The sequence below is a fragment of the Phyllobates terribilis genome, unplaced genomic scaffold (assembly GCF_046119375.1).
Source record: "Phyllobates terribilis strain yellow unplaced genomic scaffold, ASM4611937v1 Scaffold_5__5_contigs__length_657084704, whole genome shotgun sequence".
In the NCBI taxonomy this organism is placed as follows: Eukaryota; Metazoa; Chordata; class Amphibia; order Anura; family Dendrobatidae; genus Phyllobates; species Phyllobates terribilis.
The window spans coordinates 453,058,175-453,079,076 of NW_027362765.1; positions in this window are offsets into that span (position 1 = coordinate 453,058,175).

Sequence of the window (20,902 nt, forward strand, 5' to 3'; positions counted from 1 at the left end):
GAAGCCGAACCAGCTGTGTGTGAGCTGGAGGAAGAGGCTACAACACGAGCTGAAGAGGTGGTAGGTGGAGCTGTAGGTTGGCCTAGGTCTTCAGTGTGTTTTTTTAACTCCACCACGTGCTTGGTCCGCACATGTTTCCACATATTTGTGGTATTGAGGTTGCTGACACTTTTCCCTCTTTTCACTTTCTGATTACACAGCTTGCATTTGACAAAGCAAATGTCATCTGCAACTGTGTCAAAAAAGGACCAGGCACTGCAAGTCCTGGGAGCGCCCGTTTTGGGTGCCGAAGTGGAGGCTACAGGCAACCAAGTCTGCCCCCTCCCTCTCCCTCCTTTTTGGGCCGTTCGGGGAATCTCTACCTCAGAGCTGCTCCCACCACCTTCCTGTACCTCACGCCATGATGGGTCAAGGACCTCATCATCTACACTACCCTCTTCAAACAACTGCTTCTCCTGGGTAGTCTCGAGAGCACAGTACGCACCAGAAAGTGGCACCTGAGTCTCATCATAAGATGCGTACTGAGGTGTGCTGACCATAGGCACTGGCCCTCCCGCCTCTTCAGATTCAGAGAGACAAAGCGGTTGCGCATCACTGCATACTACCTCTTCTTCTAATTCTAGAATTCTGCTTGGCTGGGCCCTCTTTCCAAGCCAAGAGATTCAGAGAACAGAAGTAGAGATGGCTCCTGTCCAGGGATCTCTGACTGCCTGGGCAATTTGGCAGGTGGTGAAGAGACAGATGGGTGCTCTTCAGTGCTCAGGACCTGAGAAGATCTGGAACTAATTGAAGTCGATGCGTTAGCTGCCATCCATCCGACAACGGCTTCATTTTGGTCCCCCCGCAGCAGTGGGTAGAGCGAGCTCCTACAAAGCTGCACATAAAGGACTATTCCCTGGTAAAACTGGGGGATGCTGAGTCACTGGTGCCCGCAGCAGGCACAGAATCCCCACGTCCTCTCCCTGCAGGCACAGAATCCCCACGTCCTCTCCCTGCAGGCACAGAATCCCCACATCCTCTCCCTGCAGAAACTCCACGCCCACGCCCACGCCCACGAGCCTTACTCCCTGCCTTCTTCATCTTGGTAGACTGATAAAGATAGGCAGAAAAGTACTAAGGACTTGGTGTGCTTATTCCTTAACAGCTGCTAACAGGTATAAGAAACACTAATTTTATAAAGTGTGGACTAGACTTTAATATGAGCTAATGTGGCCTACACAACTGTAAAGTGGAGTGTTTGGTGAACTTTATTTAGGTTTTTTTTTTTTCACAAAAAGACACTGGATGTGCCCAAAGATGTAAAACCGATAGTATCACAAACTTTTTGTAGCTATTACAATGCAGGAAGGTAACCTACAATGCAATAGATGAGGCTACAAAAAATAGGCTAATACTAATCTGGCTGGGGCTGCAGGGCACAATGCTGCAGAAAGGCTCCTCTATCTATTCCTATATAGTGTTTTTGGAAGCAATCTAGCTGGATACGGATGGAACCACACTAATAGGAGAAATCAAGAAAAACGAGCAATCAAAAAAGGACAATGTATGAGGCAATGACGCACGCTGAGCGGACTACAACCGGTCGTGGCTGCAGAACACACTACAGCATCAGCTGCACTCACACACAGAGACCTTGCAGACAGCCGTGAACAGTGCAGAAAACTGTGCACTAGCGCTGCAAGGCAAAAGAAAGCTTAAAAAGTAGCTTGGGTAAAGCACAATAAAGCAAATCGGTAGCTAAAACTGTCCCTGAGAACAGCAGAGTCCTATCCCTAACTGAATTCACAGCAGAGTGAACCCAAAATGGCGGCGGCGGCTTTTATAGTGCATCATGACATCATTTTAGCAGCTAATCACAGCCATGCCATTAGTTAACATGCCTAACATGAATAAGAGGATGTGCCCACACTTCTTAGGATCCTCATTGGCTGAATAAAATTAAACTGGCTCATTGCATTATGGGAACTTCCGATTCCGGTATTCGATATTCTAAAAGTATTGGAACTCAGTATCGGAACTCAGTATCGGAACTCCGATACCGCGAATATCGGAACTCCGATACCGCGAATATCGGTCGATACCCGATATTTCAGTATCGGAATGCTCAACACTAGCAATGACACAATTTAAGAAATGACTGACAATAAATTTGCAAGAAATTCAGTTTTGTACTTATAAGATGGAATCAAGTCAACAAGGTGTTCTTCTTCCACTTGTACAAAGTGTTTTATTACTAAGCTGTATTTGTAAAAACACATTTTTTGCAGCACATATCTTCTCAGGGCACAGGTGTGACACCACTTGTGACACAGCAACCTTTAGTGCACTTTTTAAACAAATTACTGAGAATGTTCCGGAATCCTTTCACATTTTCATAAACCTCTGCTGTTTGCATGGGAATTACACATTTCCGATACCTTCTTATAGCTAGGATATCAAGCAAACTTTACATTGCATGCTGTGTTATGTAATAATGATACTGCTGCCTCAATGGGACAGTATATCTGAATGCTTAAAAAGTGAAAGAACTTTGTCCTAAATTTCATGCCAATTTTGCCAATGCATACAAGAAGGTCCTAGAAATTCATTCAAGCAGTACAGCAACATTCACCTAAAAGCCATCTGTAAACTCTTTTAAGCAGAATTACTGGCATGTAAGACTGAGAAAGATAATGTGACCACATTCATGTATTATGTTGAGGCTTTTGCAGCATTTTCCTAATTTTTTGGCAAAACTAAAACTTTGGCCAAAAAACCCCAAAACGGATATGAAGCCATTTTAGAGAAATAGTGGCAAAAAGGCAACATAACTGCAAAATGTCAATATATAATATATCTTTAGGCTTAATATATATATAAAAAAAGGTTTTCATGCTGTTTTTTAGAGATAATAGAAAAGAACAAAGTTTCAGCCGTCACGATTTTTTGTTATTTTCTTTTTCTTAGCAATAAAATCATCATTTGTGGCTCCATCTTCAAGGTTATGTCCAATAATTTGTTAATAAAGCCTATATATATGTGTATATACACTCACACAGTGGGATAAATAAGCATTTGATACATTGCCGATTTTGCAAGTTTTCCCACCTACAAAGAATGGAGAGGTCTGTAATTTTTATCATAGGTACACTTCAACTGTGAGACACAGAATCTAAAAATAAAAAACAGAAAATCACATTGTATGATTTTGACATAATTAAATTGCATTTTATTGCATGAAATAAGTATTTTGATCACCTACCAGCCAGCAAGAATTCTGGCGCTCACAGATCTGTTAGTTATTCTTTAAGAAGCCCTCCTACTCTGCACTCATTACCTGTATTAATTGCACTTGTTTGAACTTGTTACCTGTCTAAAAGACAACTGTCCACACATTCAGTCAATCACACTCCAACCTCTCCACCCTGGCCAAGACCAAAGAACTGTCTAAGGACACCAGAGACAAAATTGTAGACCTGCACAAGATTGGGATGAGCTACAGGACAATAGGCCAGCAGCTTGGTGAGAAGGCAACAACTGTTGGTGCCATTGTTAGAAAATGGAAGAAACACAAGATGACTGTCAATCTTTCTCAGTCTAGGGCTCCATGCACGATCGCGCCTCGCGGGGTAAGGATGATTCTGAGAAAGGTCAGGAATCAGCCCAGAACTACATGAGAGGACCTGGTCAATGACCTGAGGAGAGCTGGGACCACAGTCTCAAACATTACCATTAGTAACACACTACGCCGTCATGGATTAAAATCCTGCAGGTCACGCACGGTCCCCTGCTCACACCAGCACATGTTCAGGCCCATTTGAAGTTTGCCAATGACCACCTGGATAATCCAGAGGAGGCATGAGAGAAGGTCATGTGGTCATTTGAGACCAAAATAGAACTTTTTGGTATCAACTCCACTCGCTGTGTTTGGAGGAAGAAGGATGAGTACTAGTGATGAGTGAGCACTAAAATGCTTGGGTACTCGTTGCTCGGGTCGAGCAAATTGGAATACCCAAGCAACGAGCCCAATGTAAGTCTATGGGAAACTCGAGCATTTTTCAGGTGGCTCCCCCCGGCCATCTGCAGAGGACCTATAAATTGCCCAAATCGATGGGAACAGTGCTCAAATGACATGGGAACAGCATGGGGAAGACCCCTGGAGGCATCTCTGACTCCCAGATCACTGCTGTCAGCAACGTGGTCAGAGTATTACGCCACTTTTACGGACTCACAATAAAACATACAAAAACGAAACCAAAATGGATTTTCCTGGGAAATATGTTAAGGAACATCCTTTCCAGGGTAATAACTTGTATATAAGGCAAAATAAATAACCAAAAACTAAACTACTCCTCCACAACTTGGGCTATGTTCCCACGTAGCGTTTTTGATGCGTTTTTGCACTTTTGCATTGCTTTCAACAAAGACAAATTTATTCACCAGGAAATGTCATTTTACCATTTTACAACCTTATCTGGCCATGTGGTGTGTGACACATCATCAGACACATGCATACAGTGCTGAAAAGACATGGGAACAGCATGGGGAAGACCTATGGAAGCATCTCTGACTCCCAGGTCACTGCCTAAAAGTGTGCCCATCATAAGTGATCCTTGGTGCATGCGAAGATGCCTCCCGCTATGCACCTGTCGTTGCAGACTTGCAACAATCACTGTCCACGTCCTTGTCCCAGTGCAGCGTTCAGTTGTCCCTACCCCATTCCTTGGAATGCAAGCGCAAGTATGCAGGCAGCCACCCACCCACCCACAGGCTGCCATACTATACTGCCAAATTTTTGACAGCTGCTTGTACTTGAAATGTGGCCTTTTAGGCTCGTGGAGGCGGAAGCTTTTCATAACCTCATGCTAGCGGTGTCCATACTCGGTCCCCAGCCGCCACTATATTTCCCGGTATCACCTCCGCCTTCCACAAGCACGGGTCACACAACATTACCCGTGCCCTCTCCATTGCACTTACTGGGAAGGACCGCCTAACCACAAACACGTGGACAGGTGAATGTGGCCAGGGACGGTACGGAGCCAGTCCACAACTTTTTTTGCTGAGAGTTGTATTTAGCTCGGTGAAAGGACTGGCATAGAGGGAAACCGTATCTACCCTGGTTGTCATTTCTCCCAGGAAGTCCTCTAAAGCTGCTTGCACTTGAAATGTGGCCTGAACATTACTGTTGGTACTTTTCTGTGCGAATTTGCTTGCCTCCTACCAGCCTGGAATATTTCCAGCAAACTATGGTACACCGCCATGGTATTAGCACTGCCCCCAGTACCAGTAGTGAAGCCATCCCCAATTTCCTTCTCAGGAATTTTATTTGGAAGACTGAGTGGCTGCCCAAGTATATTTTCTCACAAAGCAGCTGAAGATAGAGTGGCAGTAGGTACAAGTTTCTCCAGCCTGTTAGATATTAGAGGGTGAACGGCAGCACATTGGATCAGTGGTTAGCACTGAAGCCTTGCAGTGCTGGGATCCTGGGTTCAAATCCCAACAAGGACAACTTCTGCAAGGACTTTGTATGTTCTCCCCGTGTTTGTGTGTGTTTCCTCCTCAGTAAAAATAGAGTGTCCGGGAACTTTCCCACACACTTTTCTTAGCAAGGACTGCTTCTTGGCAGGGTTGAACGGTCCCACCCGAGAATCCTCTGGTGTGCCTTGGCTTCTACCTCAGGAGAGTTCATGATAGCGCTAACTTTGCAGCTGCTATGGGGCTCTTGAGCGGGTGAGAAAGGTTATCCCTCAGAATCAAATTCTCCGGTGGGCACAATGTTTTTCAATCTGAAACAGCTTCTCAGTGGGAGTTGTATTTCACCACAGCCATATTCTTTAACTCAGTAAAAGGACTGGCATAGAGGGAAACCCCGGCTGTCATTTCTCCGTCACCAGGTTCCGCCCATTGTCACACACGACCATGCCTGGCTGTATGTTCAGCGGTGAGAGCCACAGATCAGGCTGCTGTGTTACAGCTTTCAACAGCTTTCAACAACTCTGCAGCGCTGGGCGGTTTGTCACCTAAACATTAAGCATGTTATCTTCAGCACAGCCTGTTGCCGGTAGGCCGAGTCAGTGCTGCAGTGCTGTCAGCTTGTGACTGATGTGGTCATTTCGGAGATGGAGGAGGAGGTGCAGGAGCTGAACAATGTGATTACACTGAGGTTACATTGGCGACTCTGTTTTTTATACTAAAGAAAGATCCTACTGTTTTGGGTTTTTTTTACGTTATTTTTTAAGACAAATGCATTCACCGGGAAATGTCATTTTAACATTTTACAACCTTATCTGGCAATGTGGTATGTGACACATTATCAGACACATCCTGTTTCATTTATGATGGAGGGACTCTGAAAGTCACAAAGCCTATTTTTATAGGGCCATCAGGCGGCCCTTACTATTCTTAAAAGGCCATCAGTCGGCCCTCGCTATTGTTAGAGAGCCATCAGCCGGCTATGCTTTGTTGTTCCCATTATTAACAAGTGGGTCTCCTATACTGTTATTGCGTATCCAGTGACTGCAAGGGCTGCCAAAAATTTGGACGCATCCCAATACCCCTTTGAAGAGACATAGAGGAGGGTCTCAGTAAAAAAAAATGTTCCCATTATAAAGGAGCGGATGGTAATGCCCATGCTGTGACTGCAAGGGCTGCCAAAATTTGGGAAAAACCCCACTAAGAATTTAAAGACACATAGAGCAGGGCCACAGTAATGACAAATTCCATTTAGAGTCCAATGGCTGACCAATTTGAGGAAAACCCCGCTAAGAATTTAAAGACACACAGAGCAGGGCCACAGTAACAAGTACGACATGTGTGGCGCCCTGTTGTGCATTGGTGCCACAGAACCCAGAATGGTGCATGGATGGACTTCTCCACAAGAGGCCCTCACACATTCACACACCTCCACCCTACCACCTCAGACCAGCAGAGGGAGCCCTGATAGGGATATATATAGGGAGGGTGGAGCCAGGCAGCTCAATTCTAGTTTCAGTTTAGTGCTCAGTCAGACTGGAGAGAGTCTGAGAGCGTGCTGACGCTCAGAGAGCAGTGAAGAGGCAGCACGCTGGCTGCTGTGCTTAGGCGAGCCAAGGCCTACAGCACGTGTGAGGGCCCCGAGTGTGGCAGAAGGTGAGAGGAGAAGGAAGAAATAGCGAGGGGGCAGAGGAGCATACCAGGCTCACCCCGAGATATATACCGGACACCGGGTCCATACCTAGGGGGACCCTTTATACCCAGTAGGGACCACCGGAACCCCAGGAGGACTACAGGTCCCAGGTTTGCCAAACACTGACTACAGTTCCAGGGCTAGGAGTCACGGAGGCCCCAGTGTCCAGGGAGAGTGATCTCCAAGAAAAAGCCCTACCACCAGGTCAGCAGGTGCAAGGGAGAGAGAGACAGTAACCAAGCTAGGCCTAGTTCCAGGCAGGCCAGAAGCTTAGCGAGTAAAGCCACGGATCAGGAGGCCCTATACCCGCTCACTGGGGAGAGTCCAAAAGTGCGCCCTTCGTCCGGAGTACCCTGGACCGTGCCTGCATCATCACCAGTAAAGGTACTGAAGCTTACTCCCGTGTGAGTGTCCATCTTTCCTCCGGGACCGTCCTGCCGTCTCTCCCCAGCATCCACCATTCACCCCTATACTGCCCTGGAGCTAGCTCTACCTGTGGAGAGCCACACCATCCCTGCTGCCGTAATACCAGCTCCAGAGGACTGCTCCGCAACGGCGGCACCCTTTAGCCGCAATCCACAGGTGGCATCACGAACACTTTCCCAAATCCCCTATAAACTATCCCCCCTTTTACTAACTGCCCTGGGTCATGGACCAGGCCAGCTACCGTGATATCCCCCAGCAACCAGAGGCCCGGCTGCCGAGTACCCCACGGCCCAGGGGGCGCGTCAGCCTTGACGTCACGAACAGGATTCCGTGCCCGTTGCCACCGGGTACTGTGCGCCTTAAGAGACTGTAATACTCACTGTGATTAATTTTTTCTGGCATTCCCGCGATTTGCCGCCTTTGCCCGCCATCTTCCTGTCGCCGTGCGGGAAGAAAAGGGGCGTAACCGCGGGAATTGGAGAGGCGTAACCACTGGAAGCGCGCAAAGCCCAGGACACGCCCCGCCCCTGACGTCGAACCAGGAAGCGTCAGGTCCTGGAAGGAGTCCAGAGGACGCTCTGACGTCAGACGCGAGCGATGCAAGGTCCTGGAAGAAGACCGTCGCCCGCAGAGCTGCGGCCTACCTGATAAGAAAGTGAAGAAGGTAGGCTCCGGTTCACTAGGGGGGCTCAACCATGGCCGACGACCAGCTAGCCGCCGGAGCACCGATTAACGCTCCAGATGCCCAACCTGCGCCCGGCGCTGCACAGGCCGGAGCGGCCGCTGCACCAGCCGGGGTCGTGACCCTGTTGATACCCATGGCCCTGCCGTATATCCCTGGAGCGAAATGGCTTCCCCAGTATAATGGCAAACCAGACACCCTGTCAGGATTCAAGAGAAAAATATGCGGTGTGCTAGACATGTATTCTCTGACTGGTAAACAGAGAGCTGCTGTTGTGCTGGGACAATTGACTGGTGCCGCAGAGCGGGAAGTTGAATCCTGGCCAGCCGCAGACCAGGAATCAGTATATAATAATAATAATAATCTTTATTTTTATATAGCGCTAACATATTCTGCAGCGCTTTACATACATTATCGTCGCTGTCCCCATCGGGCTCACAATCTAGATTCCCTATCAGTATGTCTTTGGAGTGTGGGAGGAAACCGGAGAACCCGGAGGAAACCCACACAAACACGGGGAGAACATACAAACTCCTTGCAGATGTTGTCCTTGGTGGGATTTGAACCCAGGACCCCAGCGCTGCAAGGCTGCAGTGTCCATCATCTTTAAGAGACTGCAAACTGTGTTTGAAAACCGCACTGAAACAGATCTCCGGATGAGTTCTACCACTGTGTCCAGAAACCTGAGGACAGTGTCCGGGACTACGCCTGGCGTTTGCAGGAAGCCCTGCGGGCCCTGAAACAGGTTAGTCCAGCCAGCATACAAAATGAAAATAAAATGCTGACGGAACAGTTCATCCGAGGGTTGAGGTCCCAGGAGGAGAGCAGAACTGTTAGGTGGTGGGCCTTAGACCATCCAGATGCCACCTTTGACACCCTTAACCCCTTAACCCCCGAGGGTGGTTTGCACGTTAATAACCAGGCCAATTTTTACAATTCTGACCACTGTCACTTTATGAGGTAATTACTCTGGAACGCTTCAACGGATGCCCCTGATTCTGAGATTGTTTTTTCGAGACATATTGTACTTCATGATTGTGGTAAAATTTCTTTGATATCACTTGCGTTTATTTGTGAAAAAAATGGAAATTTGGTGAAAATTTTTAAAATTTTGCAATTTTCAAAATTTGAATTTTTATGCCCTTAAATCAGAGAGATATGTCACTGTCACACAAAATAGTTAATAAATAACATTTCCCACATGTCTACTTTACATCAGCACAATTTTGGAACCAAAATTTTTTTTTGTTAGGGAGCTATAAGGGTTAAAAGTTGACCAGCGATTTCTCATTTTTCCAACAAAATTTACAAAACCATTTTTTTAGGGACCACATCACATTTATAGTCACTTTGAGAGGTCTTTATGACAGAAAATACCCAAAAGTGACACCATTCTAAAAACTGCACCCCTCAAGGTGCTCAAAACCACATTCAATAAGTTTATTAACCCTTCAGGTGCTTCACAGGAATTTTTGGAATGTTGGAGAAAAAAATGAACATTTAACTTTTTTCACAAAAATGTTACTTTAGACCCAATTTTTTTTTTATTTTCACAGGGGTAACAAGAAAAATGGACCCCAAAATTTGTTGAGCAATTTCCCCTGGGCACGCAGATACCCCATATGTGGGGAAAAAACACTGTTTGGGCGCACGTCAGGGCTCGGAAGGGAAGGAGCGCCATTTGACTTTTTGATTGCAAAATTTGTTGAATAATTAGCGGACGCCATGTTGCGTTTGGAGAGACCCTGTGTGCCCAAACATTGGAGCTCCCCCACAAGTGACCATATTTTGGAAACTAGACCCCCCAAGGCACCTATCTAGATGCATAGTGAGCACTTGGAACCCCCAGGTGCTTCACAAATTGATTCGTAAAAATGAAAAAGTGTTTTTTTTTTCACTTTTTCATTTTTACAAATCAATTTGTGAAGCACCTAGGGGTTCCAAGTGCTCACTATGCATCTAGATAGGTGCCTTGGGGGGTCTAGTTTCCAAAATTGGGTTACTTGTGGGGGAGCTCCAATGTTTGGACACACAGGGACTCTCCAAATGCAACATGGCGTCCGCTAACAAATTGAATGGAAAATCGGCTCAAATTGTTAGCGGACACCATGTTGGGGTCACTTGTGAGGGAGCTCTAATGTTTGGGCACACAAGGACTCTCCAAATGCAACATGGGGTCCGCTAACAAATTGAATGGAAAATCGGCTCAATTTGTTAGCGGACACCATGTTGCGTTTGGAGAGCCCCTGTGTGCCCAAACATTGGAGCTCCCCCACAAGTGACCCCATTTTGGAAACTAGACCCCCCAAGGCACCTATCTAGATGCATAGTGAGCACTTGGAACCCCCAGGTGCTTCACAAATTGATTCGTAAAAATGAAAAAGTGAAAAAAAAAACACATTAAAAACATTAGGTCATCATATTGAATAAGTTGTCATTAGTCTTGAGCGCAAGTGCTCGCTACTTGAGTTTGCATCGGGTACTCAGGTATGCACCATGTACTGCGTGTGCTCGAGTGACATGCTCGAGTCCCCGCCTGGATGTTTCAAGGTTATTAGACACCCAAAAAAAAACATGCGGGGATCGCTCGTGCATGGCAGGCAATCCCCGCAAAGTTTTTTGGGCCGTGAAGCATATGGGGCGGAGACTCGAGCATGTCACTCAAATACCCACGATACTCAATGCATACCAGAACACCCGATGCAAACTCAAGTAGCGAACACTTGCGCTCAACACTAGTCGCCATATCGTCATCTTTTTTTCTTACTTTTGAAAAAAATCCCAACCCCATCACAACCCCAACCCCAGCCCTAACCCTAACACAACCCTAACCGTAGCACAACCTTAACTGTAGCACAACCCTAACCGTAGCACAACCCTAACCCTAACACAACCCTAACCCTAGCACAACCCTAACCTGACAGTTTATTTTTTACGCCATTCCTCATGCTGTATAAGTGATTAGACGACCTTATTCTTCGGGTCGGTGAGACTACAGCGATACCAGAATCATATGGGGTTTTTATGACTGACAGCTGTCACACACTAAAAGACGCATTTTTTGTAAAATCTAGTTTTTGCATCGCCATATTTTGAGAGCTGTAATTTTTCCAGATTTTGGCAGACAGTCATTTGACGGCTTGTTTTTTGCGGGATGAGTTGACGTTGTTATTGGTGGCATTTTCAGGCACGTGACATTTTTTGATCGCTTTCTATTCCGATTTTTGGGAGGCAGAATAAACAAAAACCAACAATTCAGGAATTGTTTTTTTTTTTTTTATTCTGTTCCGCGTGTGGTAAAATTGATAAGGCAGCTTTATTCTTCGGGTCAGTACGTTTACAGCGGTACCACATTTATATCGTATTTCTATGTTTTGCACTTTTACATAATAAAAGCAATTTTATAGAAAAAAATATTTTTTAGCATAGCTTTATTCTGAGAGCTATAACTTTTTTATTTTTTAGCTGATGGAGCTGTATGGCAGCTTGTTTTTTGCAGGACGAGATGACGTTTTCAGCGGTACCATTTTTATTTATATTTGTCTTTTTGATCGCGTGTTATTCCATTTTTTGTTTGGCGGTATGGTGATAAAGCATTGTTTTTTGCTTTGTTTTTTTTTTTTACCGTGTTCACTGAAGGGGTTAACTAGTAGGACAGTTTTATAGGTCAGGTTGTTCCGGACGCGGCGATGCCAAATATGTGTACTTTTATTTTATTTTATTTTTTTCTAATAATATTTATTGATGGGTACATTATATTTTTATTTTTGGTGGATTATTTTTTTTGTTTATTTTTTTACAATTTTTTTTTTTTTTTTTTTCACTTTCTGATAGTTTTAATACTTTATTACTTTGTCCCACTGTGGGACTTTCACTTTTTTTTCTCTGATCGCCTGCATGGCACAGGAATGTAGCACCATCCCTGCGTCATGCAGGCTGTCAGCGCTGGACAGGGAGAAGATTGTTTGGAGATGCACTGCGCATGTCCAAAAAATCTTCCTGCTGTCTGGTGACCCGGATGTTGTCATGACGACATCGGGTCGTCATGGCAACATCCTGGAAGCCACGGCAGTCAGCGCTGGAAGCCAAAAGAGGAGGTGAGTATCTGCGATCACCTCCCCTTGCCACCGCAATGCTGCGATCGACTTCGATCGCAGCATCGCGGGGGTTAATGTGCTGGGAGCGGTGCAGGACCGCTCCCTGCACATAGTACCGGGTGTCAGCTGTGACAATCAGCTGACACCCGGCGGCGATCGCGCCCGCACAGTCTGTGTGCGTGCGCGATCGCTATGACGTACTAATACGGGTCTGGCTCTTAAGTCCCAGGGCACAGACGCGTATTAGTACGCCAAATGATGTTAAGGGGTTAAAGACATGGCTGTAAAGGGGCTGCAGCCCCTGGAAACAACAGATACTGCTATCCAGCGTTACCAGGTTGGGGCCACCCCAGTGCCCGTAGCACCCACTGATCCTTCACTAATGGAGGAAACAAAGATGCAAACAGAGCCCCCTAGTGAGCTGGACAGCCTGCGCTCTGAAGTGCGCCAGTTAAGTAAAGCCCTGGCCACTGTCCTGAGCACCCTGCAGCTACAGGAGGAGCCCGAGCCGGAAGGAAGGATACTACTTGCCGACAGCCCTGAGGATGTCCCCTGTATGAGAAGAAGAAGGAGGACAACGCCACCCCGTGGGAGGACCCACGACCAATGTCGCCCTCCAGGAGAGTTCATCTGCTCTCGCTGCCAGAAGGCAGGCCACACAGCACGGAACTGTCCTTTAAATGAGCAAACCCTGGGGCCGAGGGCCGACACCCAGGAGTAAATCAAGCAGGCCCATCAAACTGGTACCATCAGTTCGTGGGAGGAAGACCTTTCCTGTCCATTGTGCTGGACGGTATCGCGACACCTGCCCTGCTGGACACTGGATCGCAGGTAACCATCATACCTGATGTCCTCTACAAAAGGTTCTGGTCCATAGACGAACTCCAGCCGCCAGCCCCGAACCTCTCGGTGTTTGCCTCTAACGGCCTTCCTCTTAACCTAGTAGGGGATAAGGATGTGACAGTGAAGGTGGGGAGAGCGGAACTAAAGGACCAAGGACTGATTGTAGTGGAGTCTAATCCTGGTGATATAGACTTGTATATGATACTCGGTACAAATATTGTCGGTAACTGTTTGGGAGAAGTGTTGTTTTTGCTCCAACAGATTGCTGACACTGCCAAACCAGGGCAGAGGAAGGTTCTCCAGAGAGAGATACGAGCCCTCCTGTACCAGCAACAGGTAAAGCTAACAGGTGGTGAGATTGGTAATGTACGGGTGACAGACCCGATACGCATTGTGATTCCCCCGATGAGTGAAATGCTGATTTGGTGTAGGGCAGCAATAGGTCTCAAAGGACAGAACTACCAGGCGGTAGTGGAGCCCATTAGCTCAGAGCACAGACCTACACTCTTAACTGCTAGAGGGGTGGTTGATGTACGCAATGGGAGGGTACCCGTACATCTCCTAAATTGTGGGGAGGATGAAGTTAAATTACCAAGATACGCCACTGTTGCCAGGTTGCATACTGTGAATGATGAGGCCATACACACAGTAGAATCCTTGACCCCACCAGATACAGTGGAGGACAATGACTCCGAAGCTCAGTTGGAGAATTGGTGTCAACAGGTCCATGTTGGGACTGATGCCACTCCTGTCCATCAAAAACAAGGTTCAGGAATACGAACAGGTATTCAGCAAACACCCACTTGATTTTGGGAGGATTATAGGGGTACAACACCATATACCCATAGGTGACCATCCACCCATCAAAGAACGTTACAGGCCAATCCCACCAGCACACTACCAGAAAGCGAAGGAAATGTTGCACGACATGAAGAAAGCAGGGGTAATAAGAGATAGCTGTAGCCCCTGGGCAGCTCCCCTGGTCCTGGTCAGGAAAAAGGATGGAAGCATGAGGATGTGTGTAGATTACAGACAGGTAAATCGCATAACACATAAAGATGCATACCCTTTGTCCCGTATAGAGGAATCCCTGGCTGCACTAAAGTCTGCAAATTACTTCTCTACCCTTGACCTCACTAGTGGGTACTGGCAAGTAGCAGTTGCTGAGGAGGACCGGGAGAAGACGGCCTTCACTACCCCGATGGGACTCTGCGAGTTCAACAGTATGCCGTTCGGACTTTGCAACGCCCCTGGAACATTCCAGAGATTGATGGAGTGCTGTTTGGGACACCATAACTTCGAGACCGTGCTGCTATACCTGGATGACGTGATAGTGTACTCCAAGACGTATGAGGACCATCTGAAGCACCTGGCGGAGGTATTTGAGTCGTTGTCCCGGTATGGGATGAAATTGAAGCCTTCCAAGTGCCACCTGCTCAAGCAGAAGGTCCAGTATCTGGGGCACATCGTCAGTCCAGAAGGAGTAGCACCAGACCCGGAGAAGGTCACTGCCATCCAGAAATGGCCGGAGCCGAAGAATCTCAAGGAGGTACGTCAGTTCCTGGGACTGGTCGGGTATTACCGGAGGTTTGTAAAGGACTACACCAAGAAGGCAGCGCCTTTGCAAGATCTCCTGGTAGGACAGTCCAACAGAGGCAACTCCCCCCCCCCTTCCAGTGGGGTAAAGAGCAGACTGAGTCCTTTGCAGTGATGAAAGAGATCCTGACCGGCGAAGAAATCCTGGCCTACCCTGACTACAGCCAACCTTTCCTGCTGTACACTGATGCCAGCAACGAGGGACTAGGAGCTGTGTTAAGCAGTATGGCAAAGAGAAGGTGATTGCCTATGCCAGCAGGAAGCTCCGTCCTACCGAGAGGAATCCAGAAAACTATAGCTCCTTCAAGTTGGAGCTCCTGGCCTTGGTCTGGGCCATCACTGAACGATTCAAGCACTACCTGGCCTCCACTAAGTTCATGGCCTATACTGACAACAACCCCTTGACACATCTAGAGACAGCCAAGTTGGGAGCCATGGAACAGCGTTGGATGGCCCGGCTGTCAAACTATCAGTTCACCATCAAATACCGGGCAGGCCAGAAGAACGCCAATGCCGATGCCCTATCCAGAATGCCTCACCAGTCGGAAACTGAAGAAGAAGTGGATGACCTGGAGGAGATTGAGCTACCTGCCTTCCATAGAAATGGGATGGTCCACGAGCAGCGCACCTCCAGGAGGTATCGTGTTAAGACACTAAACCCTTTACCTCACTACAGTTGGAAGGAGACCCAGGACAGCGACCCGGTTGTCAGCCGTATCAAGGAACTGATAACCCAGGAAGGTTCCTCCCTGGAGAAGGACGCTTCTCCACAAGCCAAGCAACTATGGAATGAGAGAAGCCGGCTGTTCATCTATAGAGAGAAGCTGTGCCGAAGGTATGTCAACCTTGGACCCATTAGATGGTATGGCAGATCGTAGTGCCCAGGACGGATATCCAGATGGTGTTGGAGGCCTACCACGATCAAGCGGGGCACTTTGGCTGGAAGAAGCTGGAAACCCTCCTGAAGAGTCGGTTTTATTGGGTTGGAATGCAGAGTTCCATAGAGAGGTGGTGCCGGGATTGTGGACCCTGCAGTCTCAGAAGAAAAGACTACAGCAGCCAGAAGGCACCCCTGCAGTCCATCAAGACAACCCAGCCCCTGGAAATCATCGCTCTGGATCACGTCAAGCTGTCACCCAGCAGGTCAGGATACTCGTATGCCCTGACCATGGTGGATCACTGCTCCCGGTTCCTGGTGGTAGCCCCCGTCAAGGATCTGACGGCAGAAACTGCAGCAAGGACGTTTCAAGCATACTTCTGCAGGCCCCATGGATACCCGGATAAGGTGCTGACGGATCAAGGCCCTGCCTTTGAAGCCGAGCTGTTCAAAGAGTTTTGCCATCTGTACGGGTGTAAGAAGATTCGGACTACACCGTACCACCCCCAAACCAATGGGTTATGTGAAAAGATGAATAACATAGTCATCGACCTGTTGAAGACCTTACCTCTAGAAGAAAGAAACCAGTGGCCAGACAAACTACCTGACCTAGTAGATCTGTACAATCACATACCTGTGAGTTCCACCAATTGTACTCCAGCGTACCTCATGAGAGTAAGACCCGGAAAGTTGCCCATGGACCTGGAGCTTGGAGTGGTAGAGCCAGAAGCAGACATGTCTACTGAAGATTGGAATGTGACTCGACAGGAGCAGTACAAGAGAGTACAGGCCTGTGTCGAAGACAGTCTAAGTAGGGTGAGAGATAAGCAGGAAGCACAGTACAACAAGAGTGCACCTGCCGAACCCTTGACACCTGGAGAAGTTGTGCTGAAACGAAAGAGAAGAAGCCACAAGCTTGATGACCTGTGGGAAAGGGAACCTTACACTGTGTTGAATTCCAGATTCTACAATAGGAAAACCTGTCTGATTAGCAACGGTATCAAGAGACCATCTGAAGTTGTGCCCAAGTGCGCTGAAGCCCCAGGAGGAAGTGCCTCTCACCGTACCGGAGGAGCTTAAAGAAGAAATAGTCCATACTGTCTTAGGAGATTTCCCGGCAGATTGGCCTCAACTGGATGGAGCGGTAATAATACCTGTGCTACACTTCTACCAACAGCCAGAAGACTCTCCACTGCAAGTAGGACCCGTAAGTGCCCCGGAAGAGCCTGCTCAGGAAGAATCCCCGGAAGAAGGATCGCCAGTAGAAGCACAGCCAGTAGGCCCAGTAACCAGTGTACTTGCCAGTCCCGTAGAGAGGTTAAGGCAGTCTTGCAGTCCACCAACCCATAGAGCGGAAAATAGCGCAAGCATCCGCACCACACGCATTCCAGTACTACGTAGGTCATCGCGTAGCACAAAAGGCCAGACCCCTGTCAGGTATAGAGTGTGAATAAAGAAACACTGAAAGTATAAATAGTTACCCCGTAGGGTATGTTCTTGTAATAATTTCATGTATTTATTTATCTTGCCTGCTAATGGACAATTTATGTGACACGGACACTTCTAATCGCATTTAGTTACCCGTAAGGGTATATATAAAGGACTCGGTGGCTGAGAACAGTGAGCAGCCCAAAAACTGTCAGGTACACAGTTGTACTCCCTGGAGTGCCTCTTAAGTGACCACGGAACATAAACCCGTTTGGCGTGGCGGAAGACGTGGTCCAGCACCTGGATCACCTATGCCCTGTAGCCACGCCCAGGGCCTACATTGAGGGTTTTCAGGCGGGTCCCTCATGTTCCTTCATCGGTGAAATGGACATCAGGTTACAGGACTTACTGTGACTTAATTAATGTTATTTATAATTGTTATTATTGTATTATAATGTTACCTGTAATGTTCAAGAAAAGTGCCTCCCATAAAGGGAAGAAATGTTATTGTTTAAACCTGTTTTGAGAAAAATGCTTCAGTCCAGGAGTACTGAGTTTTACTAGGGGGAGATGTGGCGCCCTGCTGCGCATTGGTGCCACAGAACCCAGAAGGGTGCATGGATGGACTTCTCCACAAGAGGCCCTCACACATTCACACACCTCCACCCTACCACCTCAGACCAGCAGAGGGAGCCCTGATAGGGATATATATAGGGAGGGTGGAGCCAGGCAGCTCAATTCTAGTTTCAGTTTAGTGTTCAGTCAGACTGGAGAGAGTCTGAGAGCGTGCTGACGCTCACAGAGCAGCGAAGAGGCAGCACGCTGGCTGCTGTGTTTAGGCGAGCCAAGACCTACAGCACGTGTGAGGGCCCCGAATGTGGCCGAAGGTGAGAGGTGAAGGAAGAAGTAGCGAGGGGTAGAGGAGCATACCAGGCTCACCCCGAGATATATACCGGACACCGGGTCCGCGCCTACGGGGACCCTTTATACCCAGTAGGGACCACCGGAACCCCTGGAGGACTACAGGTCCCAGGTTTGCCAAACGCTGACTACAGTTCCAGGGCTAGGAGTCACGGAGGCCCCAGTGTCCAGGGAGAGTGATCTCCAAGAAAAAACCCTACCACCAGGTCAGCAGGTACAAGGGAGAGAGAGAGAGTAACCAAGCTAGGCCTAGTACCAGGCAGGCCAGAAGCTTAGCGAGTAAAGCCAAGGATCAGGAGGCCCTATACCAGCTCACTGGGGAGAGTCCAAAAGTGCGCCCTTCGTCCGGAGTACCCTGGACCGTGCCTGCATCATCACCAGTAAAGGTACTGAAGCTTACCCCCGTGTGAGTGTCCGTCTTTCCTCCGCGACCGTCCTGCCGTCTCTCCCCAGCATCCACCATTCACCCCTATACTGCCCTGGAGCTAGCTCTACCTGTGGAGAGCCACACCATCCCTGCTGCCGTAACACCAGCTCCAGAGGACTGCTCCGCAGCGGCGGCACCCTTTAGCCGCAATCCACAGGTGGCGTCACAAACACTTTCCCAAATCCCCTATAAACTATTCCCCTTTTACTGACCGCCCTGGGTCACGGACCGAGCCAGCTACCGTGATATCACCCAGCAACCAGAGGCCCGGCTGCCGTGTACCCCACGGCCCAGGGGGCGCGTCACATGTTCCCATTGCAAAGGAGAGGGTCTGCTATACAGTTATAGGGTATGCAGTGAGTCCAATGACTGACCAATTTTAGGAAAAACCCAACTAAGAATTTAAAGACACATAGAGCAGGGCCACAGTAACGACAAATTCTATTTAGAAAGGAGATAGTCTGCTATATAGTTATAGGGTATGCAGTGAGTTCAACGGCTGACCAATTTTAGGAAAAACCCCATTAAGAATTTAAAGACACACAGAGCAGGGCCACAGTAACAAGGTACGACATGTTCCCATTAGAAAGGAGAGGGTCTGCTATACAGTTATAGGGTATGTGATGCGCCCCCTGGGCCGTGGGGTACTCAGAGCCGGGCTGGTCGTTGCTAGGGGAGATGTCACAGTGGCAGTGACCCAGGGCGGTCAGTTTAAAAGGGGATATTTGTACAGGGGATTTATAGTTTTTATATACACTTCGTGACGCCACCTGTGGTATGCGGCTAAAGGGAGCCGCCGCTGCGGAGCAGGTCCTCTGGAGCTGTTGTTAATGCAGCAGAGTTGGTTTAGCTCTCCACAGGTAGAGCTTCGCTCCAGAGCAGTGTAGATGTTGCTGTTATGGAAGTAGCACTCGGGGTGCAGTGTAGTGCATGGGGTGATGGCGCAGCAATAATTTCACAGAGGCAGTGGGGTGCAGTCCTCAGAGTTTACTCACAGTTGTTAAGTTCCTCAGGTTATACTTTCTGGATTGCGACCTCCCACGTCGCGCTGCGTTCACCAGGCAGGAGTTCAGCAAACTCCCAGGTGTTTCAAGCGTGCGTGACAGGACCCCCTTCTATATGCCCTTCTCAGCCGTCTTCCTGCGCTGGCCCTCACCCTTCTTGCCCTGCGCCTCGCCAAACAATGTCCCAAGCCGGTATCCTCTGATCTTTCTGGGCAACCTGTAGTTCCCTGGATCCTATGTGGTTACCTTTTTGGCGTCTTGAGTGCGGATCTGGCAACTGCACCCTGAAAGTACAGAAGCCTCCGGTTTCCAGTTGAACTTTGTAATTCTCACTGATTAGGGGCCGGTCCCCTCTGCGGCTCGATCCCTCCACCGCCTGGCAGATTCGGGCGTACGGGTGGCCTCCAGCACTGCCCGTACCCCTGGGATCCCTTCTTTGTTCCTGGAGCCTTTCTCCTGCTCCTCTCTTCCTCAGTCTGTCCTGGGCCTCTCTGGCTAGGCCCTCCTCCTCCTGAGAAGAGCTCCTGCTCCTCTCAGACTCCACTGACTGACTAGCTGCACACCCAAGATGGCTTCCCTCTTTATACTATCCTTAACAAGTGCTCCCCTGATTTACTTCCTCCACCCACACTCACTACATGGCTCCCCCTCACTCTGGTTCCCCCCACTCCAGCCAGGGACAGGGCTCAGCAGGGAAGCGACGCATCTTGGCCCTCCTGCTGGTCTGGAGTAGTGTAGTGTTGGATGCAGATGTTAGGGTCCCGGGCAGCACTCTATCCTTACCTGAGAGGGAGATACCACACCTCTGGGTGAGATGCAGTACCTCTGTGGTGACTGAACCCGCAGGGGCGCCACATATGCAGTGAGTCCAACGGCTGACCAATTTTAGGAAAAACCCCACTAAGAATTTAAAGACACACGGAGCAGGGCCACAGTAACAAGGTACGACATGTTCCCATTAGAAAGGAAAGAGTCTGCTATACAGTTATAGGGTATGCAGTGAGTCCAACAGCTGACCAATTTTAGGAAAAACCCCACTAAGAATTTAAAGACACATAGAGCAGGGCCACAGTAGCAAGGTACGACATGTTCCCATTAGAAAGGAGAGGGTCTGCTATACAGTTATAGGGTATGCAGTGAGTCCAACGGCTGACCAATTTTAGGAAAAACCCCACTAAGAATTTAAAGACACACAGAGCAGGGCCACAGTAACAAGGTACGACATGTTCCCATTAGAAAGGAGAGGGTCTGCTATACAGTTATAGGGTATGCAGTGAGTCCAACGGCTGACCAAATTTAGGAAAAACCCCTCTAAGAATTTAAAGACACATAGAGCAGGGCCACAGTAACGACAAATTCCCATTAGAAAGGAGAGAGTGCCAAAAATTTGGAGGCACTTGAATGATCCTTGGAAGAGACGTGGAGGAGGGCCTCATAAAAAAATGTTCCCATTAGAA